At 35.0% G+C, this 27339-nt stretch overlaps 1 protein-coding gene across 44 annotated transcripts in view; it reads left to right on the forward strand.

Moving 5' to 3' along the window:
* Lingo2 (leucine rich repeat and Ig domain containing 2) overlaps window positions 1–27339 on the forward strand; it is a 1208229-nt gene that overhangs the window by 812515 nt on the left and 368375 nt on the right. For 29 of the 44 annotated variants that reach the window (XR_012440409.1, XR_012440405.1, XR_012440406.1 and 26 more), the window contains 3 exons: window positions 8664–8753; window positions 11463–11613; window positions 16034–16198. The exons of 9 other annotated variants lie outside the window; for them this stretch is intronic. The gene's annotated coding sequence lies outside the window, so the exon portion shown is untranslated. The remainder of the gene's footprint in view (window positions 1–8663; window positions 8754–11462; window positions 11614–16033; window positions 16199–27339) is intronic. 6 more of the 44 variants (XM_074051651.1, XM_074051647.1, XM_074051665.1 and 3 more) reach the window with 3 other exon arrangements.

Below are 27339 nucleotides of genomic sequence, written 5' to 3' on the forward strand. Positions count from 1 at the left end.
TGTTCCCTACATGTTAAGTAGTTTTATTTATCATTCAATTCTCTTTAAGTTTAATAAAAACATTTATATTTTTGTTCTTACCACATATGAATTTTTCTAGTATTTTATAAAAAGTGCCAATTCAGTTCTTATTAATATATGGACAAGTCTGTTTAAAATTGTTTTGATAACCAGATATCTTGATAACCAGCTTTGTTACTTAACTAACGTTTTTATATTTATACTTATTTTCATAACGCATGCTGAATAATAAAACTAATACCAAGATTTCTTGTCACATTCTAGAAGGCATATGGTGTTTCACTTTTGAAACCTCAAACACTAACTTAATTGAGTTTATCTCTATTTTTGTTACTAAAGTTTTTATATTTTATTGTTTTTATGAAAGAATATTGAATCTGTCAAGTATTTCCTGTCAATAAAGATTGTATTTACTTCTTTGGCTTTTTATACAAGAAATTACAAGTATAATAGACCCTTTAAAAGGAGCTTTCCTTGCAGTCCTATAATTTATGCACTTAGTCTAACCTCCTAGTTTTGACATTCTGTTGCTATTTATCTAATATTCTAATTCACATATTTCATACTTTGTAAATTTCAAATCTGCTGTTAACCACCTCTACTGTGGTCTCTTTCAAACATATGTAACAGGCTTTCATTGCTATTGTTGTTTTTAGATTTTTTTCCTACTTAGCCTATTACTGACTGTAATGTTCTGCCTTATTTCAGTTTATTGTTTAAAGAGTTTATAAAGTTCTCTCCTGCTTCTTTTACTATTAGTGTTTCACTGGGGAACATTTCTTCTTTGTATTTATTATGATCTCTTTCTTTTGAACTACTGACTTTTCCTTCCTTCATTCCTTTCCTCCTTCCTTCCTTCTTTCTTTCCTTCTTTCCTTCCTTGCTTCCTTCCTTCCTTTCCTCTTTCCTTCCTTCCTTTCTCTCTTGACTAGATTGTGCTTTGTCACCCAGGTTGGTCTTAAATCATGTCTCAGCCTCCAGAGTTCTGGGATTAGAGGATATACCACCATACCCAAGGAAACTTTTCATTTTCTCTTGTGATTTTTCTGTCTACTCCTCTTTACGGAAAGAAATCTGGGTTGATTTTCAGCTATAGAATCTTAATAATTCAGTAGACCCCACCCCCATCCTTAGAGGGATCCATTCCAAGACTCTAAGTGGATACCTGAAACAGCAGATAGTACAAAGCCCCACACATATTATACATTTATTTTGTTTTTTTCTTTTGTTTTGGTTTTGCCCTATACATTTCTTTTCACTTAAAGAAAGGACTTTACAGCTTCTCTTTGGTATGTCTGAATTGCTAGAACTACTAATCTTGTGCTTTTGGTGATTATTAAATGATACAAGGGTTACTTGAACACAAGTACTATGGTACTGCAGTGGTTGATCTGATAACCAGGATGGTTACTAGTGATTAATAGATAGCTAGTATATAAAATGTGGATATCCTACACAAAGGAATGATACATGTCTTGGACAGCATGCAGCAAGACAGCAAGAGCTTGTATCACATTTATTTAAAACATGAATTTTTTCACTTCTGAATTTTCATTTAGCATTGATAGATTCCATTTGCTATTGGCCATGGATAAATGAAACCTTACAAAGGAAACCACAGATAATAAAGAGCTGCTTTGTTTAGGGTTACTGTTATGTCATTTGTTTTTCTTACAAATAATTTACATTTGTTTACTTAATGCTACTTGATATTCAAATTTATTGCAAACTTTTTTTGGCAATCTAGAGGGTCACAGTAGTTTGCAAAGCTAGGGACAGGGCCATAGACAGATGTTACTGGTTACAAGAGAACCATTTTTGTTTAGGAAAAATTTTTCTTTAAACATCAGTGGCGACCACTTTAAGACATTTGAGCTAGATATGCTAACTCCTCTTGCCTCTGGTGGAAAAATGTTATTTATAATATTCCCATCTAACTTACCCAGCAATTCTTACTACCTATAGAGCTAGTATTGACTGTGAGTATCTCTATGACTCCTCGTCCCTCACAATGACAGATAAGGGGGCTCCTGATGTCATCTGCAGAAATAATTGGAGACAGTAGGCCCAAATTTCCTCTGCTAATTTCTCACCCACACTATTTCTTGTGTAAGACCTCAAGCTTCCAGGCATGTGGTTAAGATCCTTAACTAGTTTTCAGAAAGAATATGGGTTTTTCTCTATTATGTTAATGAAGTCATTATAAAAAGAACCTGGACAGAGTTTACGATACTGTGGTCTCTAAGATGAGTTTAAGTTCTCATGTCAGTCATAGAGTGCTTTTACTACCATATCTAAACAAAAATTATGAGAAATTCTATGTATACAGGACCTTCTATGTATACAAGGAAAATATGGCTATTCAGCTATCTTAATTTACCAGAAGTCCCAAGTTTTTACCACAGTGTTCTTGTTAGTCTTACTCTTTATATGAATTTCACTACATAATAGATAGAGCTGTGGCTATTATATACTACCATCATTTCCTGTTATTGGTAATTGATGTCATAGACTTAGCATAAATACAATACAATCATATCTCTTCTGGTTTTATTTCATGCCATAATTTTTGTTTTATTTTTCTTCAATTTTTTCATTAGCTACTTTCTGTGGGGAGTTGAGTCCTTGTCACTAAGAAGTATGACTTTTATTGGCTGATGTGCTGTCTGCACTGTTTTTCAGAAGTTAATATCACAGAGTTGTATTTCTGGAAACCAGATTATTGCAACAATAAAGAGTTGACTTAAGTGAGCCTGAATAGTAAAATATAGCAGTAACATGTGACAGAAATGATGGGTAACATATTAGGTAGAAATAAATCTGTATCTGCTGCTTTCTATTATATTGCTAAAAGACCTTTTCTAGTTCCTCTAATGTCAGCATGTTTTAAAAACAAGTAAAGTTAGAGAATTTAGTTTTTGGTGTTTGTGGTAAAAGATGGTTTTTAAAATGATTCAGCCATATCTATTGTGTTGCTTGAAGATTTATCTAAGCCTAAAACTTGCTTGTTCCACTATTGTGAACTTTCTTTGTTCATTGCACAATCTAGATAACAGCATATAAAGAGAAATTAGTCCTTGCTCTCCTAAATTTTTTGTTTCATGAAGTGTTTTTCTTTAGGGACTCATTAGGTTGTTTTATTGCTGTGTATTATTTTTGCCCTTTAAAGAGAATGGGAAAAGGCTTCCTTAAAGCTAGCTGAACTTAAAGCTAGCTTTTCTAAAACAATAATGGTGTTAAAGAATGATTCTATTACTGAAATATCCTTGTGATTACTTCATTTATTACTGCTCTGAGTGATGAATAATAAATTTTTCTATTAAAATATTCACTACTTTACATTTTTTTGGAATGAGTGTCAGCATTCCATGATGCTTCCTCATGCTCTGAAGATTAGTTGCTCTTCCATGGAGTACATTTTTCAATGAATTTTTGCACTGCTAAGAAATTAGCTGAACTCTTCTTAGATATATCCACTACTTCAATTTATTATTTTTTAAATTTGCTCTCTTGGGTTTTTTTTTGTTTATTCATATGTGCATACAATGTTTGGATCATTTCTCCCCCACCCCCTGCCCACTCCATTTCTCCCTCCCCCTTCCTCCCCCCCACCCCCACACTTCCAGGGAGAAACTGTTCTGCCCTTATCTCTAATTTTGTTGAAGAGAGAGTATAAACAATAATAAGAAGGACAAAGCATTTTTGCTAGTTGAGATGAGGATAGCTAAACAGGGAGATTCCTAGCATTGCTTCCATATATATATGTGTTACATTCTAAGTTGATTCTTCTCAAACTGACCTTTTCTCTAGTTCCTGATCCCCTTCTCCTATTGGCATCTGTCGCTTTAGTTTCTGCATTAGTTCTTTTGCATTGAGGACATCAAATACTATCATGTTTTTTGGGTTTCTTACCCATCCTCATACCTCCTTTGTGTGCTCTCGCCTTATCATGTGACCAAAGTCCAATCCCCTTGCTGTATTTGCCCTCGATCTAAAGTCAGCATATGAGGGAGAACATATGATTTTTGGTCTTCTGAGCCTGGTTAACCTCACTCAGGATGATGTTCTCCAGTTCCATCCATTTACTTGTGAATGGTAAGATTTCATTCTTCATGGCACATCAGACAAAGGACTGATAACCAGAATATACAGGGAACTTAAAAAACTAAACTCTCCCAAAATTAATGAACCAATAAAGAAATGGGCAAATGAACTAAACAGAACTTTCTCAAAAGAAGAAATTCAAATGGCCAAAAAACACATGAAAAAATGCTCACCATCTCTAGCAATAAAGGAAATGCAAATTAAAACCACACTAAGATTCCACCTCACCCCTGTTAGAATAGCTATCATTAGAAACACCACCAACAACAGGTGTTGGCAAGGATATGGGGAAAAAGGAACCCTCCTACACTACAGGTGAGAATGTAAACTAATACAACCACTCTGGAAAAAAATTGGAGGTTTCTTAAAAATCTAAACATAGATCTGCCATATGATCCAGCAATCCCACTCCTGGGGATATACCCAAAGGAATGTGACACAGGTTGCTCCAGAAGCACTTGCACACCCATGTTTATTGCAGTGCTATTCACAATAGCCAAGTTATGCAAACAACCAAGATGCTCCACTACTGATGAATGGATTAAGAAAATGTGGTATTTATACACTATTTCAACTACACGAAGGGGATTTTGATAGCTTATTTGAAAGTTCTAGCCTGAAAGCGCAGCTACTTGCGTACCCTTGACCAAAAAATGGTCCTCCTCTATCTGGGATGTTCATCCTCTTTGACTGAGCATGCAACTTCTTTAAGGAAGCACATGGAGCAGTGAAGGAAGATGGGGACACCCATCTAACCAGACACATCAGCCAGATCAACCCTGGTGATAAATGGGGTGATAGATGTTGCAACCAGATCTCCCTCACATCCTGCACAAAAGAGATTTTGACTAGGTTACTTTGGTTCAGAAAATTTGTCAAGAACACAGTAAAAAGATATCTCTTGATAGATTCCCTTTTATTATTGACAGAATTTTTAAAAACCTTATTTCTTTGAAATAAACATATTTCTTTGAATATTACAATATTATAATTATGACTTCAAACAAAATACAAATACACATATTTATAGAATTTACACTCCATTCAAAGAATATATAATATATCCTTGAATATTATGCATTTCATCAAGAATATAGCAGCTGAACTACTTACTATTTTAATAAGTATAAAATCAACTACCAGTATTGATACCAGACATTGTGATCAAGATCTTCACGTATCTTATCTCATTTAATCCTTACACAAACCTTACAAAGTGGGAATTTTTTACTTACATAAATAAGGACACTGAGACCCACATAAATGGCATAGTTTCCCTGTGGCCACAGAATGCATGTAAGAATTCAACCTTAGATTGACCTGATAGTGGAATTTGTGTTCTTCATTTCCATTTTGTTCAGCCTGGTGATGCATTAATACCATGCCTATAGTATTTTTCTACATTTTTATTAGTGCATGTTAATTACACAGTGTGATAAGCTTCATTGTGATATTTCCATGTTGCATATAATATATTTATAATATATTTTGATCCTATTCATCCATCTACTTTTTGGAATCTCCCCTCCTCTCACCTCCTTTTTCAACTCATTTGAAATTTTTTAATGGGTTTCATTATGACCTTTTCATGCATACATGCAAGGCACTTCATATTCCCCGCCCACTTTCAAATTTTCCTCTCTAATCTGTTGGTTTCGTTCCTGGAAAAAGTTCCCTATTTATGTACATGTCCATTTTTTCTTTATGCCTAGCTTCCACATGTAGGAAAAAACATGTGAAACCTGTCATTCTGAGTTTGGCTTATTTCAGTTAACATGATGATTTAAGGAGAGGAATAAGTCAAATTATCCCTATTTGCAGATGATATGATCCTTTAGTTAAAAGATCTTAGACACTCAACTTAAAAACTCTGAGATCTGAAAGATACTTTCAGCACAGTAGCAGGACACAAAATGAACAGACAAAGATCAGTGTCTTTTCTATTTACCAATAACTAACAGGCTGAGAAAGAAATCAGGAAAACAATTCCATTAATAATAGCCTCAAAGAAAATCAAATACCTGGCAATAAACTTAACTAAGGAGGTGAAAGATCTCTATGTTGAAAACTATAAGACACTGAAGAATGGAATTAAAGAAGACACTGGAAGATTGAAAGCCCTCCCATGTTAATGGATTAACATTAATTAATATTGTAAAATAGGGCTCTATTACTGAAAGTGATCTATGGATTCATGCAATCCCTATCCAAGTTCAAATGCCATTCTTCATAGAAATAGAAAAAAATCCTAAAGTTCATATGGAAGCACAAAACAACCCCAAATAGCCAATGCAATCCTGAGTATCATAATACCTGACTTCAAATTGTACTCCTGAGCCATGGTAACGAAAACAGTATGTTACTAACACAAAAATAGACCAATGGAATCAAATAGAAGACTCAGAAATAAGTCCACATAACTACAGCCATGTGATTTTCAGCAATGGTGGCCAAAAATTATGGTGTAGAAAAGGTAACATCTTCAACAAATGGTGTTAGGGAAACTGGATATCCACATGTAGAAGACTGAAACAGATCCCTGTCTCTCATACTATACAAAATTCAATTCAAAATGGATCAAAGATCTTAATGTAAGACCTGAAACTTTGAAATTACTAGAGGAAAACACTTGACAAAGCAGGCACAGACAATAACTTTCTGACTCCAGTATAGCTCAGTAAATAAGAGCAGGAATTGACAAATAGAATTGCATCAAATTAAAAAGCTCTGTGCATCAAAGGAAACAATTACCAGAATAAAAAGACAGCCTACAGAATGGCAGAAAATCTTTGCTAGTTATTCATCTGACATAGATTAATATCCAGAATATGTAAAGTTTCTAGTTTACTGTTTTGCTGAGCTGCAAAGTTATAGACCAGATCTTTCTTGAAGCAGAATACTGAGAAGAGAATATTAAAATACTAGAGACTAGAATAATAAAGACTCATAAAAGAAATACTCTGACCAAGGGAAGCACAAGCTTTGGAAGACCATGGCCAAGTAAAGCCTGCAGTTACTCACAAAAATATAGATTACAGACACCAAGGGAGTGTTTTTATACCGTTTCCCAACCAACAGTTTCCCAGCATCTTTTGCTGCCATGAACAGAGCTTCCCATATCTGATTCCTCTGAGGTTAGAATTTTTTTAATAGAGCTCACATTATTCCAAACATTTCCTAGAAACAATACATAATATTCACTACATTTCACAGATATATGCAGACTTTATTAGGATAATTAGAAGGTAAATTCATTTAAGAGCATTATTGAATTCAAGAGTTTATCTTTGAATATTTTCTAAGTTGATAGCTTCTAACATTGCTATTTAATGGACCTGATTGAAACTTGAGGTTCAAAATATGTGTTAACACTAAAAAGTGCCCTCATATCCACAGTGTTCAAAGTCACAGTACTTTAGGATGTTTGCAGCCCTAAAGACCTACTAAGAGCTTTGTTAGTCATTCAAATGAACACTTTGCATTCACAATCTCATTTAACTTTCACAATTTTTGTGGTGAGTTCATTATCCCATGCTTCACATGTGGAAGCTGAGCCTTCATTTTCCATTTCTAAATACTACCTACCATTAAAATGAATACTAATAACAAAACAGTACTGCCTAGTCTAAGGCAATAAATGCTTACTGTTAGTAGTAGTAATTTTTGATATTCTACTTAAGTCAAATGCATTGATTTTACTTGTAAACTTTTCTATCCTCAAAAAAGGGTTATGAAACTTAGCATAAGACCATCTAGGGATATATTGTTATATTTGAAATGAAAATAGAACCTCATTTTAAGGTAGATTATATTTAAAAAATCCTAAATATTTACACCTAAATAGCTCAGATTTTAAGATATAAAAGAGACATCAAAGGAGTCTCAGGATTATAGTGTGTTTCACACCATACTCCAAGACTTGGGAGATAACTTTTAGATTGCTTCTTCTGGCATCATATTAATATTTTTTTTTGTTGTGTTAGTTTGTGTATAGGGCAAGTAGAAGTCAAGATGTCAAATTAAATTTATAGGAATTGAGGTATATAATTGAAATGTAGTACATGAGAAAATTTTTATTATATTATTCAGCAATTAAAACTTAATTTTGCAGGCCATCAGTGTCTCATGCCTGTAATCCTAGCTACTTGGGAAGTAGAGATCAGGAGGATTAGGGTTCAAAGCCAGCTGAGACAAATAGTTGGAGACCCTAACTCGAAAATACCAAACACATAAAAGGGTTGGCTGAGTGGCTGAAGCAGTAGAGCGCCTGCCTAGCATGCATGAGAACTTGAGTTTAAACTTCAGTATGACTAAAAAAAATTTTTTTTAATTTAATTTTGAATTAATTGTACTCTTTTGGATCTGTTGTACTCTTTCAAGAAAGGGAGAGATTACAGTCACTAGCTAATAGGAACATTCAAATATTTAAGAATTATGAATAGAGGTTAAGCAGAAAATAATATGATTGTTGAACTTCAGTATTTCCTCTGAACTATGGCTCAGTTGTTTTGTTTTTTTCTACTTCTTATATTTTTCAGCTTATTGACTATTAGCATGTATGTTTCAAAATCTAAAAGTCTTCAACTAGTTTTGAAGGGAAAAAAAAAGAACATGCTTCTCAAACTGAGGTAAGATTTCTTTTAAGGAAACCTGACAGCCATGTACACAATCCCCAGGATAAACACATGTTCCTGGAATATTAGTTTTCCTTGAACATTTAGGTGCTAGGTGTGGGAGGGAGCATTGGTATTTTGTGTAGGAGAATGTGAATTTCATGTGTATTTTTGACACATAAGGACAACTTCAAAGAAATGTCTGGCTTAAAATTAATTCCTTAGGACCTCATCCCTTGGGGGTAAAGGGGGCACACATCTCCCTGTGTTCACTCTTTTCCTAGTTGGCAAAGTGTATGAAACACTTTTTAGTACAAAAACGCATGGAGCGATGCCTTAAATGCGAGACTTCAGTTGCCACTAAGGAATCAATGTGTAGAGCTGTTCCATCACTATGAATGACTCTGCCATGCTGCTTTTTTCCCTTGACTTGTACTAGAAAAATGAAGCCAGCACTGCCTCCTAGAAATCTCTTCTGCCTTAGAAGAGATGGAGAATATAGATAACGGAAGGCAGGGGGAGGAGGAGGAGGAGGAAGAAAAGGAAAAGGAGGTGTAGTAATAACAGCAGTGAGTACAAAGCTCATTCCAACAACATGAACAGAAAGAAATGTCACATCTCTTTTTTTATATATAAATTGACTTCATTTCCTTCTGTCTTACTGGTGTGGCAAGGAATTCTACCTCAGCCACCCTTGGCTTTCCCCACCAGCCTCATATCAACTCTGCTCTGTCTTTATGTATGAATTTTGGTGTTCTGAGTTGAGTCAAGGCCTCAGAGAAGTCTCCTTCTTAGCTCTCTGTACACTGTCATGATGCCCACTGGCCTAGTTCTCAGGTATATGTGCTCTATTGCTTACCTTGGGCTTGGGAAGGGCAAGGCCAGCTTGTCAATTCCATTCCTTTTGAGGTTTGCAACAACGTTATGCTTCCAGGATGCCTGGCGTGAGTCACTACAGACAGCTCTCATTCGCCACTAGCTCCCAACCTTAGCAGAAGCCCATTCACTTAAGGAAAATGCTTATTTAAAGGGTACTAGTGGGAGGGGATGAGAGTATAAGGACAGGGTGAACATAGACATAATGGAAATGTTTTGCATTCATATGTGAAAATAGAACAATAAAACCTATTGAAATTGTTCTAAGAAGAGGAGAAGGAAGAGGGAGAATGATGGAGGGGGGTGAATCTAATCTAATATGTAAGCACATATGTAAATGTCACAATGTATCCCCTCTATACAACTACTATATGCTAATTTTAAAAAAGTGCCAGATACCAGGCATTTTCTTCTAGGTGCCCTGTCACTATAAACTCATTTCCCCCCTTCCCCTGTTTACTCATTTTATCTCACAAAACCCTATGTGGCAAATACCATTATTACCTTTGTACTAGATGAGAAGGTAAGCAGAGTTCAGTTCAAGTATACAATTTTAGATACATAAACTCATACTATGGTATTGAACTATGTATTGTAGATATTTTCCCAGTTATATTCTTTAACTGTTACTCAGTTGAAAAATATACATTTTAATTGGCTAACGTATTTGTTATCATTGTATTGTAAATTACTCCCCTAATTCTCTATGAAAAGAAATAGTTGTAAAAGTTGCACAAATAGCATTTGTTCACTTATATTACCTTTTTGAGTTATGTATATTATTTTCCTCATGAGATTGAAAATTCTAAGTTTTGAACTCCATAAAATTTCCTACAGTATTTATATTTGTGCTCACAACATTAATCCACCAGAGCAGCTATTCTGTTCAGACAAAGTCTCCTGTTTTTGCAAAGAAGCAAACCCTGCGTCACGGGGGGGATGCCTGTAATCATAGTTTCAAATCTGAAATATAAATCATCATTAAATAAATTCTTGATAATTTTGCTAATGTTACCATCCCACAGTATTACAGTTCCCTTTCTTTTATGAAACAGTAAGCAGACAAAATTATATAATAAGGTCATTTCTAAGCAAAATTTTCATTTCCTTTGCTCCTTTCAAACAGATAGAACATTAAGTTTAGTGTACAGAGAAGATATCTGCTCTGAGATACTTTTTAAATCATTTGGATTGAAGATAACAGCTTTTTAGGATGTCTTACTTACATAGTGTTTGCGTGGATTTTAAAGAACTATGTATGCATAAATCAAAGGATCTGGCAAGACCCTGACATAATTACATTTTGAAAGTTCATTAACAATACCCTTAGTGTACAGCAGAACTCCTTAATATGCTCACTTGAGAACTGGCTGGTTTTCAATTTACTTTAATTTCCTGAATAGTAAAGTACATTTTGCATTTGATGCATTTTGAAAATTAAGTAGGGGTTAGCATTGATTAGAGTATGAAACAAAGTATCTTCTGTTACCAGCTCCTTCAAGTGACCATTATGACTTGACTTTGCTTGCAGTTGTCCTGAATATTTACACCTGAATGTACTTTAGCTTCCCACCTAGATTAACCTTGTACAAATCTGTTCTTTAAAATCTGGTATGTCTTTGTAGAATTGCTGATTGGCCTTGATTATTACCCTTACACTGAAAGGTCTCTTTTAAAGAATACTACAACAACTGCAGTTATTTTCTTTTGAATCAAGGGTTCTTCCTGTTTAATCAGCCTGTGTTTCAAAATTTAAGTATTTGCCTTCAATTGTTAAAACACAAAGATATGGGTATGATGCTTAATTAATGTAATTGCTTTTTTTTTCCATGACTCACGCCTTGTTAGGAAGCTTCATTGTAGTATTTCCCGTGGATGTGCCTCTACTTCTTCTCCTGACTGTTTTCTGAAGAGACCTGCTGGATTCTGATCAGTAAACCACAAAAATTAAAGATAAATGTCCCTGAATCATAATATTCTCATTTTCCTCCTAAGATAGGTAGGTTTAAATTTCCAGGGATGAGGACATTGACCTGATCCTCATTTTCCTCCTTCTCATTACATTTGAGCATTAGATCCTGTGATGCTCAAATCAGATACTAAAACACACTTGAGAGATCACCTTTCAGCTCCCACTCCCTGACCAATGTGGGCCCTAATCACTTACTATCCTGGACCGCAGTTTTACAAGTTTCTCTTAGGAATCTGCTTAGGGATTTAAATATTCCTCCAAGCAAAAGTCAATTCCTTATGACTACACAAAGGCTCTTGCTTCAATCAAAATCTATTCAGTTCCTTTTATTCTCTCTTGATCGGAGAAACCAGATTTTTACAAGAACATATTTTTATTTTGAGGTTTGTTGTTAATCAAAACTTTTCCTTACCCATTTTCCTTACAGTACTTAGATTTTATCCCATTTAACAAGATACATGGCTCCATAGCAGAATGATTTGAAAAGTAATCTTGTAAGAAATATCTACCACAGGAGATGTATGCCTTGTATCAAGACATGGTCCTTTTCATGCATTAATGAATTGGTGTGTTTTCTTTTCACTTCTAGAGAAACCTGGGTTATATGTCTCAGCCAAATAAAGTTTAATGAGATGTCTTGAATTAGAAACTATAGCCTCAAGCCTGCCAGCTACCGAGTAATTTATGTGCAGGTTGTTTAAGGTCTAAGTCTCTGACTCCTTACTTACAAAATGAAGAGGCTGTATCTGATTCATTACTTTTAAAAGGTACTATTTGTATTTGAAAGTGCTTTGAAAATTATAAAACTCCAATTCAAATATAAGAGCTTTATTAAAGAAGAGGAAGGGGGTCAAGCACTGGATAAAGGAGCCTCTTGAGCCCCAAAGCATAAACCAAACCCAGCAGCTGAAAGGCACAAACATGTCAGTATTTTGACAAGGTATTTCAGGGCAGGACCAGACCAAGGTAAAGCCATTCAGACACCTAGATTACAAAAGTTAATAAAAGCCTTACCTTAGTCCAAGCACTGTGCCAGGAAAACACAAAGACAAAACTGTTTCAAAATCTTTCACTTTAACCTGACCCTTCTCAAATTGGTGTTTGATGGAGCCCTGTTCCAGAAAGCGCTAATGTGTACTTCAGGAACACCATTGTGCTCAAACTACGACTGGAATACATAATAGCTTCCTCTCAGATATTTGAGTTATCCTTCTCATGTTACAAATTCCAAAACAGGCCTGCAATAATACAGTCTGTTTAATCTTACTTAACCTAACAGCGTCTACTTTTTTCTCAACCATTTCAATCTTTTCCTAAAACTATAAATATTGACACTGATAACCTGACTAAAAGATAAAGTGGCTTTTTAGTCTGTGGTTCTGAGTCCTATATTATTTCAGCTGCAAGTAAGAAACAGATTATTTAATCACTTACCTTATGGAGGACTTGTTACCAGACCAAAGTCTGTCTACTCACTACTCAAAAGTCAGTATTCAGGAGATGACAGGATGAGAAAGAAATTAGGTTTATTCAAGGACCCACCCTAAGAAGATGTAGGAGGCTATGGTCTTTGAAACAAAGACTATCTTACAGAATGCAGGTATGTGAAAAAGATTTTTATTGGGAGGAAAAGAGATGCAAGGGACAATGGGTAGGAAGGTTATCCTCTGAACAGTCTTCATCATCCTAGACCTGTGTTTTCTCTTTTCTGACAGAATATCCTCAACATAACAACTGGCTTTCAACTCTTAGAGAGTCCATATTTTCTTTATATGAACAAGTAAAACATTATTCTTACTTACAGTTAAAAAAAATAAGATTAGCAAGTCCTTGTCTCATACTTTGATGTTATCTGAAGACCATCAAATCTTGGGACCCATGTTTATCTAGTTTCTTTTTCTACATTAGTTGACCAGCAATTAGTGTCTCAGTCATTTAATGTCAGTTTTCTTTATAATTTACAATACTGAGCAAAGGAGAAAACAACTTTATAAGGGACAATTTGCAAAGTAAATCTAATCTAAAATAGGGTAGCATGAGACACAATGGCATTGCAATTATTTTAGTTATAGATTAATTTTTTAAGATTTATTTCATAAGCCTTTATGCTTATGAAAAAAGCATAAATAAAATGTCAATATTTAAGTCATGCTTAACTGTGATTTATAAAGTCATCACAATTGATGTATTCTGACATTTTAAGAACGATTTTATCTTACTAACCCCACATTATTGATATAATCACTATCTATTGGGATTATTTTATATCTTGCTCATTTCAAAAAGAGAGAGAGAAAATTCCATTTATAGTACTATAATACTTCTTGGATTACACTTCAGAGTAACCCAGAAAACCAACAGTCATTATCTAATGGTTAGTTACTGTGTTCAGGGCTCTGTGCTTTCATCGCATTTTGTAACTGAAGGAAAAATGTTACTGCAGAGTATTGAAGGTTTAAAAACATGTAACACAAGGTCTTCCAGAATTTTTCAGAACTGTATGGAGCAATCTCTAATGCTTATGGTCATAATTTTTAAATTAATTTTCTTAAACTATTTTTTCTAAACGACAGATACAATTTTATGTGTTTATCATGTCCAGCATGTTTCAATATATATGTATATATATCTTAAAAATGCATATATGTTATATATAAGTGTGTATATATATATATATAGGTATATATATGTAACATACGTATGTTATAACACATATATTATGATTATAATGTATCACCATATATTATGGTGATAATATATATTATCACATATATTACACACATATATAATGCTGATGGGAACATTTAAAATCTACTTTAAGCAATTTTTAAGAATATACCACATCGTTATTATCCACAGTAGTCGTGTTGTTCCATAGATTGCTTAAATGTATTCCTCTCATCTAAAAAGCTTTGTATCATTTCATCAATATCTCCCCAACTCCATGTCAACCTCCATTGTCCCCACCCCTGGTGACTACCCTTCCTCCTCTATGTTTTCTTACTTTGCTGTTTACAAGGCATACTGACTTTGCCATTTGTGACAGAAGAGAAGCTCTCCATTCATTCCTGAGTCCATGAGACATCTTAGGGAGCACTGGGAGGGCAAAACTGATGGAAGAAATATTCTCACTTTAAGACTTAAACAGGAACTATTAAGAGAAAGAATAAATCTAGTGAATCTAAACTAGTCTAAAAGATAATGTGTTAGAACATTAGAAAATTCTCCTCAGAGATTTACTTAAATGGTATGTAACTATGCATTTTAATTAATTATGTATCAACATAAGACAATACACTGTTCAAAACTGGTCTATTTTGCAATTGGGTTGATTATTACTTTTTTTTTTGGTGGACTGTGGTTTGAACTCAGGGTTTCATACTTGCAAATTGCTCTATTATTTGAGCCACACCTCCAGTCCACTTTACTTTGGTTATTTTGGAAATGGAGTCTTGTAATCTACTTGCCAGGGCTGGCCTCAAACCACCATCCTCCCAGTCTCATCCTCACAAATAATTGAGATTATAAGCATGGCACCTGACTGGGTAGATTCTTTTTTTTTTAGTAACTGGGGTTTCGAACTCAGGCCTCATGCTTGCTAGGCAAGAACTCTTACTGCTTGAGCCCAGTTTGTGTGGCTTAAATTTTAACTGCTAGAACAGATTCAAATTTAGAATATAAAACATTTTCAACTTGGTTTGATTCTTTTGACATTATAGAGCTTTGAAATGTTTATTTTGTTTTGATTTCCTGCCATAGGTTGTTTGCTTTCATATTCCTAACCATAAATTATGGGACTGAACTAAATTATTTATAATTGCTTTAATAATGATTATATTTAGTGAAAGTATAAAGTTGAAATTTAGGAATAAATCCTTTTGTTTTAGTTGTGTACTTTCTAAAACTAATATGAAACTTCTGACCTTAGAAGAAATAGTAAATAAATATTTTGAAACATTACTTTTATTATTATTAATTGTTTTGGGAGTTCTGAGGTTTGAACTCAGGGTCCCACACTTTCCAGGCAGGCTCTCTACCACTTGAACTACCCCACCAGTCCTTTATGGTGTTCAGTATTTTTGAGGTAGGGTCTTGTGAACTATTTTCCCAGACTAGCCTCAAACTTCTGATCTCTACCTCCCAAGTAGCTAAGATTACAAGTGTGAGCCACCAGTTCCTTCTGAAACATTACTTTTAAAATAACATAAACACTATAAGAACTTTAAAGGAAATTTAACCAATTCATATTTGGAATCATAAAGAAAAAAAATTGAGGTAGAAACTGGAGCCTAACAGATCTGGCTATTGCTTGGAAAATTTGTCTCATTTTTTTTTTAATGAGGCAGAAAAAAATCATGAGAGATTGTATTAAAGGCTTACCTAAATTATTTTTCTAGTACAAATTTCCTGTTTGTATTGTAATAATTATTCAGTTTTGATCACCCAGGTCTTTGAAGGTGAGGATGAGAGGAGAGTGCACCACAAAGCACCAAGCATGAAAAAGGACGTGAAAAGAGGCTGGGAAGCTGGTGCTCAACTTTAACTTGCCCACCACATCCAGGGTAGTAACAGAAGCCATTGACCAGCCATTCACAATGCAGACCCTGTTTTGGTAAATCACATGTCTCAGATCCACCAGTTATGCACTCATTTTCCTTCTTTTAATAAATATTCAAAGAGCATTTATAATATCTGAAACAGACTTTTGGGGCTGAGGGATATGGAAATAAAAATGATTGCCCAACATAATTTAAAAATATTGGCTCATCAGTGATGACAAATATACCACAGTAACATATGCTAATAATCAGAGAACTTTGTAAAGTGGTTATGAAGGATGAATGAAAACTCTTTGTACTTTCTATTTAAGTTTTCTCTAAACCTCAGACATTCTGTTTTAACTTAGGCTGCTGTAACAAAATGCCATGGACCAGGTAACTTAAACAACAAGTACTTATTTCTTATAGTTCTAGAGGCTGGGGATTCCAAAATCAAGGTACCAGACAGGTAGACTTCACTCTAAGTACTCTTTCTCTTGGCTTGTATGCACTTGTCATTTTGCTATCTGCTCAAATATTCTCATCTTTCTGTGAGCAAAGAAAAGGTAAACACAAGATCACTCTTGTTTATTCCTAAAAGGACACTAATCTCATACAAGGGTACCACCCTCATTATCTAGCTACCCCTAACCTCATCTCTAAAATATTACTATATTGAGGGTTTACACATATGAATACTGGAGACTCAGTATGTACACAGCTTACCCATATTGATGGTTATTAAAAAGTAAATGCATAAAAGTAAAAATGGCTGCCTACTGAGAAAGCTAAATATATAATTAGGCAATAGTAACAAGGTAGTGCTCTAATGAAGGTATAAATAAGGTAGTATAAGACCACAGAAGAGTGGTTCCTAATTCAGGTTGAGGTCAAGGTTGTTTACCTGAAACAGTCATGTTTGTAGAAGTCTTGAAATACAGGCTAGAATTTGCCAGACAATATGGGAGAGGTAGTGGGTAGTAGTTGTAAATAGGGGAAAAAAAGGGGAGGGTGAATATATGATTGGCCTTTCATCACTGTGACAAATATGTGAGAGATCAACTTAAAAGGAGGAAAGATTTATTTTGGCTCACAGTTTCAGATTTTCCGGCCATAGTTGGCTGGCTTGGTGGCTTTTTGGCCCATGGAAAGGCAGAAAATTCCCAGAAGAATGCTATGATGGAAGACAGCTGTCTACATCACCACAAAGGTGAGAAGCAAAGGACATTAGTACAACCACTATAGAAAACAGCATGGCTGCTCCTCACATATCTAAAAATAGAATTGTATATGATCCAGCAATTCCATTCCTAGGCATGTAAGTCAGGTTACAATAAAGGCACATGCACACCCATGTTTATTACAACATTGTTCACAGTAACTAAGCTTTGAAAACAGCCAAGATGCCCCACTACTGATGACTGGATTAAAAAAATGTGGTATTTATATACAATGGAATTTTATTCAGCTACAAAGAATGAAATTTTGTTATGTGCAGGTAAGTGGGTGAAACTGGAGAACATCATCTTCAGTGAAGTTAGGCAGGCTCAGAAAGCCAAAAGCTACATACATGTTTTCTCTATGTGGAACATACACTTAATGCAAATGTAGCAATGTTATGAAAAACCAGTCACACTGAGGGGAAATCACATATGAGAGAGTGAGGGTAAAAAAAGGTAGTTAAGAAGATGAACATGGTTGATGTACTCTCTATATAAGAATGAATATAGAATTTTTAAACCTGGTGAAATCACCGTAAATAAGTAAGGTAGAAAAAAGAAAAATAGAGATCAACCTTAGATTATAATACATATATACATAGAAATGTCACCCAAAAAACTCTTTGTGTAACTATCTTAAACAAACAAAAATGTCATTTTTTTTCTTTTACAAAATCAGAGAACAAGACAGCTGAATAGGTCTTTTCTGTGGAGATTAGTACCAATGGAAAAATGACACCTGTTGAATATTCCAGGAAAGGGAAGAGGGGTGGATAAAGGAGAATGATGGAGGAGGTGAATTCAAGTATGACATACTTGTTATATTGTAAGGTATGTCAACAACCCACCATCTTGTTTAATCTGTCCTGTTATATTGTAAGAACTTTTGTGGATGCCACAATGTACCCCTACTCAGCACAACAAACAAACAAAAAAAAGCAAAGGAAGAAACAGAGTGGGACTGAAACAAGATACAGTCCTCAAGACACACCCCCAGTGACCTACTTCCTCCAACTAAGCCCCACCTTTCAAAGTTTCCACCACCTCCCAATAATGCTTTCAAAATATGTATCCATCAACAGATTAATCCATGATTAGGTGACAGCCTTGAGGATCCAATTACCTCCCAAAAGCTCTAGCTCTGAACACTGATGCATTGGGAGACAAGCCTTCAACACATGAAGCTTTTGGATGACAACTCACATCCAAACCATAGCAATGTGAAGAAACTATGCAAGGTTAATAATATAGCAAATATAACCACCCAAAAAATGTGTGCGTATATTGGCTTATACTGGCTTGAACCTAACCTCTAACTCAGACATGTCTGAAAGTAGATATTTTGCCAGGAATCAGTTAGCATGAGCTTTTGGATTGAAGAGCTAAAGCTTTTACAAAGGTGTCAGAAATGATGACTGTGCTGAATAGAGAGCATGGTGTGGGCTCTGCGCCTTCACAAAGAGAAGAAGTTCAGTAAGAAGCAGAAGGTACTGCTTAGAAGAAGGTATAGGGGAAAAGAATGTTTGCTTTGTGCCTTGGGAAAGAGTTGTTTGTATTAAGAGGTGGAGAGGACCATCCTGCCCACTTTTGCACAAAGCCAGAATGAACTGACAACAGTTAAAATCATAAGAAATGTGGGCTTCTTTGGCAATTGGAAGCTGGCTTGCAGATTTATGAGCCCTTTATCTAACTTAGTAAGTGACTGGAGCAAAGAAATATGGGAGAATGTTAGTGAGCATGATCAAGACACCAAAGAAAGAACACTGTGAGAGGTTCTGATTAAAAATAAATAAGTGTGAACAATTCAAATATGGACTCTGATTTCATTGAACATACAGTTTAATGGAATGACATATCAATAAAAAGGCAAGCAACAAATAAAGTAATTACTGTTTATGGGAAAAAATATGAAACAAATAGGTTATGATGATTCAAAACAAAGTTTTTATAGATAAGAATGACAGAGGCAGTAAGATTTAAATGAAAATTGGGATGTGTTAGAAGAACAAAGCTAAAGACTGAGGAAAGGAAAACACTGGTATGCACTATAACCAAATGTTTTATCTGAAGTATTATAAAAGTAGTTTGCATGTATGAATTATCAAAGAAAAATGTCCTGGGTAGATGCAAATAAGCAAAGATGACTTTGTTCCAGACTATTGCAATAGGGGAAAGGGAAGGAACTCAATTCTGTTAAAACAAAAGATGTAAAGAAAAAGGAAAGAAAGAAGGAAGGAAGGAAAGAAAGAGAAGAAAAAGAAAAGGAAATAAAAATTAAAAAGGGACATGAGAGAGAAAAAGAGATTATACAGAAAAATAACAAAGAGGATATTGGGGGAGGGGACAGCACACATTAAATTTACTTCACATTGCCATAGTTACGCCTGGTACTAGTACCTGTGCCAGGCTCCCTCATGGTTCAGAAGCCAGCACTGAAAGCAGAGGCACATGTAGATGTGTGTGGCATGAGCTTATAAAATTTGGGGAGTTAGGTGTCACTATCATTAAGAAAAGGCATGGCTAATTTGCTAATGCAAACTTGGAACTGAGTCTAAACAGAGGCCGGTGTAATGAAGGGACTTCCTTGCTTCATGGGTAATTTTCTTTGACCCTATTAGCTTCACTGATTTAACATTTCTCTTTTACACAAATATTTTCCCTAGTCTAACACACCAGTCCTTTTGTTTATATAAAAGCTGGTGACCTTGTAAGGAATCTGGAAAACAAAGGAGGATATGGAGAAAAGCATTTGTATTGTTAAGTTTTCAGGCTTGCTTCATTAACTTACCTGTCTGCTTTCATCATCTATTAGTATTTTAGAGGTAACGTTTACATTTATTTTTATAATACCATTCATTATTTTTATCAGTTTCTTTACATATTCTCCTAAAACTCTTATTCTGATATTTGGCACTGTTAGCTGTCTGCTTTTTAAAGCAGATAATGGTGATTAATTGTGACTGATTGCTGCCTTGTGCCTGCTACCTTGCCACTGTTCTCTAAAAGCATCTTGGCTTTGATGCCTGCTCTTGAGTTATTTGCAACTTATTTTAGACTACTTTGCATCTTTTTGGCTCTCTTATTTTTTTTATCAGAATGAATATAGAATATGAGAATGTGAGAACAATGTATAACTGTGGGTAGGTAATGGCCCATGGATTGAAATTGTGAATTCCTTAAGGATATTTTAGGAAGTTTCACAACTTTTCTTCACACATAAAACATGTAAAAATTATGTTTTGGAGGGCATAATAATAAATAAACCACTCTGAAAGTAGCATTATACATCAAATTTTAGCTAACTGGAGACTAATAATTCAAAACTAACACTTGCTGCCAGGCTAACACCCTACTGGGCATAATTGGAGTAACTGAAAAAGCTTTTCAACTTTACCTCTGATCCCTGAGTAACCTGAGATTTCAAAGAGGTCAGTTTTTTAAAACTCACTGTGTACATGTAAATAAGATTTTCCTCACATTTGAAACCAAAATAATCAAAATTTTAAATATGTTTGTTAGGATAACATTGTACTTTCACTGCTTATTTCATAATAAGTAGACTTATCTTTCAACATAGAAATTGTACAATTTACTTAGGTTTACATATAATTTTATTTAAAGATAGAAAAAAAAAAAGGGTTTTGCTGCTAAAAAATTAGAAGTTCATTTTTCCATATAGTAGAACCCAAACACACAGCTAATGTTAGGGAATGAGTGGCAGTGTTTGAGCTGGCCTTGGATCTGATAGCCCTGACTTTGAAGTATGCCATACAGACATTTCTGACATATATATTTCTTAACTTCTAATAATTTAACATCCTCTTCTGTAAAATCAATACGAGAATGCCTATTATATAGTTGTTTTGAAAATTATTTATTATACACATCCCCACACACCTGTACACACAAAGACACACAGACACAGACACATACCCACCCACCCACACACACACACACACACACACACACACACACACACACACACACACACGTACTGAGTGCCTACTATGTCCAAGAAGTAGTAAGAATGAAAATAGGCCTACTGCTCTCATGGAATCTTATGTTTTAGTTTGGAGATACAGATAACAGTTCTTAAAAAAAAAAAAAAAGCAGAATAGAAGTACTATGTGAGGCTGGATGTGGCTCAAGTACTTAGAAGGTGAAGATCATGAGGGTTACAGTTTGAGGCCATGCTGGGCAAAAAGTTAATGAGAGCCCATTTCAATAAATAAATCTGGGCATACCTGGGTGTGATGGTGCACTCCTGTCATCCCAGCTACATGGAAGGCATTAATAGGAGGATCACATTCCAAGATTCCCACAGAAAAAGTGCAAGACCCTATTTGAAAAATAACTGAAGCAAAAAGGCTTGGGGGGGCATGGCTCAAGGGGTAGAGTACCTGTCTAGTTAGTATGAGGTCCTGGAGTTCAAACTCCAGTGCCCTCTGCCAAAAGAAATAGTATTTGATAGAAAGTTAGTGGTTAATTTTAGCTTGGGTAATCAGGGAAAGCTCTCTGAAGAGTGGATATTTGATCTGATATCTAAATGATAAGGACTCATCTATGAAAAGGAAAGAAGAATGTGAACATTCCAGTCAAATGGAATAGTTGAAAAACAAGCCTAAGACTAGGATGAGTCTGGTATATTTAAAGAAGAAAGAAAAATACCAATGTGTTAACTTTAGTATGAGAATTACTACAAGACAAAATAGGACAGAAGTCTTACTAAGCTGAAGTAAATAATTTGAATTATTCAAAGCAGTGAAGAAAGTCATTGGAGTGATACTATTTCTATATAGAAAATAAAACTCTAACTGGTGGATATGTGAGAGATTGTGCATTGGATTTCAGTTATTGATCTTTTTTTCCCCTCCACAACAGTCTATTCCCTGTCTTAATGTATGTGGGAATTTTTCAGAAAATTACTTCTTCATTAGTAGGTATAGTTGAGTGAACCCTGACCTTTTCCTAACTCAAGGCACTACCTAAATTATGCTGAACATGTGCAATTTGCATATGAAGCACATTGACAATGAAATTTTCAACTTCATTGTGTCTGTTATATTAAGTAGACAGGTCCTATAGTTTCTATTTCCTGACCCTTTTCATACTTCTTCCTATTTTGAAATCTGCTTCTTCATCTTTCCCTTTGAGTTGATAAGCCTCTAGTGTATCTCTAGTACATTCTCTATGGCCAGTGATAGTTTTGATTACTTAAAACCAAAGAGCCTTACCTAGTACAGCACATAAATTCCCAGGCACATAATAGGTCCTCAGTAACTGCTATGATCAGTGGCAGAGGTGAGCTAGTATTCGGGCTTCCTAACTTTCAATCTTCATCAAACTGGATTCTGTGTGTCTTTTAGGTAGATTTTGCCTGCCTACAACATGCCTGTAGCACATTATGCCTTCTTGGTTGAATTATTTTTGTAGAAGCCTTATTATCCAAATGTTTCACTTCTCAAGCAGATCTCTGGCTTCTTGATTCATAAAGCTTCATTGGTAATTTGTTTGGGTATTTTCTTAGGACAGTTATAAACAACATAGAATAGTTTGTATTCAACCTTTCCTTCAGCATTTCTTTAATCAAAGTGAATGATTCAGTTTGAGTGAGAGAAGTATGTGAATGAATGCAAATGCATGAGTGTGTTAATATTAAAAATATAAAACTAACAAAAATTAAAGCAACTTACACTTATTCAGCCTAAGAAATGTGATTAAATGAGCTATCATTATATGCCATGAGTTGGCAGCTGCAAGACAAAGTGCATTCAATTATTGATGCTGTCAATCAGACTGTACTGTAATTCTGAACTATAAGAATCTGCTTGCTACTTACAGCCTGCTAAAAGAGCTTGCTGAGTTTCAACGTCCTGCCATGATGAAACAGGGCTTTTTAACATCAAGGAAGAAACAGAAGGGGAACAGATGTGTGAGGGAATTTGCAGGTAAACAAATCCCTAGTCTGAAGTCTAGATTGAGACTTCTCTATTGAATTCCATCTTTGAGAAGAGATCTTTTGAAAGTAATGAAGCTGCCATTCATGGAGAGAGGGATCTGCCTCTCCTCATTAAACTGTACAATATATTACTGCTTCTGACTGTTCCATTTCTGTGCCCTGAGACCAAAGTTACCTTCTTTCATTCATCCTAGAACACCTTGGTAAAGCCAGCATTGAAAGGTATCACATTGTTTGACCAACTCATAAGTAAGTCTATTCCTGTACAACTTTATTCCTTAGGGTCTCAGAGCAGAGCACACATCTGGAAAAGGAAATGTAACTGCTAAAATTGCCACCAATTATGTTTGCTAACTGCAGCATCATTCATAATGCCTGTGGTTGCACAGGTGTCTCATTAATGCTTAAATATAGGGATTGACAGAAACAATTATAGTTTCTCTTTGATTTGTAGGAATCCTCCAGTTCAGTAATAGAGTATTAGACTGGAACTTGGAGACCTAAATTCTACTTCTGGCTCTTATACTAATCAGATATATGTCATCAAACAAATTACTTGCTCTTACTAGTTTCTTCTTTAAATGATGGGAATAGGCTATATGAACTTTGATGAGGATTACTGTATTTTTAGTATAACTGGCATGTAGTGGAATTTTTCTGGGTGCAAGAAGTTTGTTTTGTTCTGTAAAATATTGATGTAGCTTAATTTTCATAAGAGCAATGAGGCAGAATGTTTGGGATATAGCCTCACCATATTAAAAATATCTCTTTGTCTAAAAATTCTACTGTCTTAAAATTCAAGGTAATTCAGTGATGTAGTAGCACTTTTGTGTTTCTCTTTTTGTTTTGAATCAGGTCTGTTGCAGTATACAGAAAGATGCATCTTTTTTAGAGTTCAGTTATTAAGTTTGAATAAATGTATAACCACTATCAAAAGAAAAATATAAAACATTTCTATCAGCCCAAAATGTTGCATCAAGTTCCTTTCTACATAATCCTCATCCTTTTTTCTTTAAAAGTACTGATCTATTTCCTGTTAGTCTAGTTTTGCCTTTCCTAAATATGATATAAAAAGAATCATTCAGTATATAGCATTTTCACTTAGCATAATAAAGTTGAGATGTATTTACTTTGCTTATGTCAGTAGTCTACTTCCTTATGCTGCTGAGTAGAGATTGTGGTAGGCAGAATAATGAAGCTCCACCACCCAACATATCAACACATTCACCCCTGGAACCTGTAAGTGTTTTGCCTTACAAGGCCAAAGTAACTTTTCAGATATGATTTAGGTTACAAACCTTGAGGTGACATCATTATCTTGTATTTTCTGGATGGGCCCACTCTAATCATATAAAACCTTAAAAGAGGAGAACCTTTCCTAGCTGTAGTAAAGAAAGAAATGAAGTGGAAGAAGAACAAGAAGAACTTGACTCATTATTTCTGGCTTTGAGAAAGGAGAAGAGGGCCACAAGTCAGAGAATGTGGATGGCTATTTCTATTGTATTTGAAGTCTGTGTAGATGCTGCAATTTTCCCATTACACATTGTGTTGTAGTTCAATTTTACCTCTTAACTCTTGCATTAAAAGTTTCTATCCCTTCTATCTGTTGAGTAATTAATATTTTCTAAACTTTCTCAATAAGTTCAATAGATAAGTAGTTATTGATGATGAATAGTTTAAACCTATGAACTGAAAGAATAGGTTTTGGAGTAAGCTCTTTATTCTAAGGCTGCTTCTGCCATTTATTGACTTTGCAAACACAGCATGTAGGTGGATTTCTCTAAGATTCAGTTTTTAAGTTGTAAAAGGTAGGAAATAATAACAGTTATTGTTATAAGGACTAAATGAAATGTTTTGCCAAGTATTTGCTTGGTTCAATGCTTGGCCTAACTGAAAGCACTCAAGAAATGATGGGCTTATTATTTTTACAGTTTTTAATAACATTTCCAAATGTTACTTTTTATTATCTCATATTTTCAAATACCAGGATTCCTTTCATGGGGCTTGCCTACTTATTAAACACCCACAGGACCAATAATGCCAGGCAGAATATCAGCTAATAGGCAACAGGACAGTTGATTTTTTTTTTTTTTTTGGCGCTTATTATTTAAGCAGACAATTTTGATTATAGTTGTGAGCTTTAACTTCAACCAAACTGATGTTATATTCTATTGCTGACAGTTTCAAGTCCAGTGAGTTTGGGCATGGCATTTAACCCTTTCAAATTTAGTAAAAAGAAAATATGAAGGACTCTCCAATTCCCAATGTTATTGTGAGACTTCTAAATTGAACATGTTGACATCGTAGTGGAGTCTGTAATCAGAAGAGTTCCAAATTCTTTACATACCACTAGGAAGAATCCATGGCAGGACAAGTGGATATAAAGGGAGTTTATTAAAAGTTAGGCAAGGGAAATACAAAAGGAAGCAAAGTGGAGCCCAGGTGGAATCTGGAGACAGAAAGAGCATGCCTCTCTTCTCCAGGCACTTTTGTTTATGTATTTATTTATTTATTTATTTATTTATTTATTTGATAGTGGTTAACATTTATTAAGCATTTTCTTTGTGCTAAGCATTGTTTTATTTTTATTTATTTTTTAATTTCCTTTATTCATATGTGCATAAAGTGATTGGGTCATTACTCTCCCCTTCCCCCTGCCCCCTTGCTTTCCCCCACCCCCTCCCTCTGGTCCCTACTCCCTTGCTTCCTGGCAGATACTGTTTTGCCCTTATCTCTAATTTTGTTAATGAGAGAGAATAAGCATTAATAAGGAGGACCAGGGGTTGAGGTAAGGATAGCTATATAGGGAGATTCCTAGTTTTGCTTCCATGTACGTATGTGTTACTTGCTTTTAAAACCTACGCTAAGCTTTGGAAAAGGCAGAACCAGGTGCTTCCCAATGAGTCAATGAGTGGGGAGAGGCATAGGCAATTCCTAGGACAGGTGAGGGCAGTCCTTGAGCCGGAGCAGAGCCTGGTTTAAGACCTTAAACTTGGAGGTGGGAAGCGATCAAGTGTGCCATTAACAGGCTTCATTGACCTCAGAGCCAAGAAGAGGAGCTGGCCGGATTCCTGTATACAACTTATTCTCAGGTGCCCCTCCCAGGAGGGAGGAAATTCCCATTCTTTCTAACTTACTGTAATTAAAATGGAACTCTTAAGGTGAGTCAGGAAAGTGTCTCAGTCCCAAACTTTCCCTAAATCTTACCTGTCTCAAACATAGTACACTTTTTTGCAAACATTAATTTCCTTCTCCAAAACAGAAATTTGAAGATTAAGCAACAGTATGATAAATGCTCATGAATAAATCAATAAATAGAAATATGTTTATAATTTGATGTTCATGGTCTGCATCTTTTTCAAGTGCTAATTTACAATGCAGAGTTCTCAACTTATTGGTGTCCTAGAAAAATAATGAAATTAAAGGAATTCTCTCCTCTGCATCTGTTAGGTTTTGTAAGGGTAGAAGTGCTTTGAGTCATTGTTATTCCAGTTATAAAGCAAATTAGTCCTATTGTAGCCTGGTATTAACTCAACCAACCTTGAAAGGACTTGGGTATCCTGATGGGATGAAGGGACCAGCTACCTGTTTCAACTCAGTTGCTTCTCGTATGGCTGCAGCATATGTGGATTACTTGCTGATGGTCTTTTGATGTGAATCACTGCACAGATGTCTGAGAGAATAGGCATTCAGTCTGCCTCTTCATGTCTTCTTGTTTTAATATGCTTAATTCCAACAAAAACTGGAACTGGATTTGACTGGACTGCATTATTGAAGCTTTAAAAGTTAGCCCATACTCTGACAGACAAAAGCATGACTTAAACTAGCAGACAGGAAGCCTTTGAAAGTTAGTAACTGCTAACACAGCTAGCTCTAGCATCATCTCTAGCATCAACCTACTTTCAAGTGAACAAGGACAATAGATGAAGAGGCAAATAGAATATCTGTTGAAAATATCTTTTAAAAAAAATTTTTTTTAGAATAATGAAATGGCAGTCAAGCCTATTAAAATTCCAATCACATAAAATTTAAATTT

Source organism: Castor canadensis, chromosome 13 (genome assembly GCF_047511655.1).
Source record: "Castor canadensis chromosome 13, mCasCan1.hap1v2, whole genome shotgun sequence".
Taxonomy (NCBI): domain Eukaryota; kingdom Metazoa; phylum Chordata; class Mammalia; order Rodentia; family Castoridae; genus Castor; species Castor canadensis.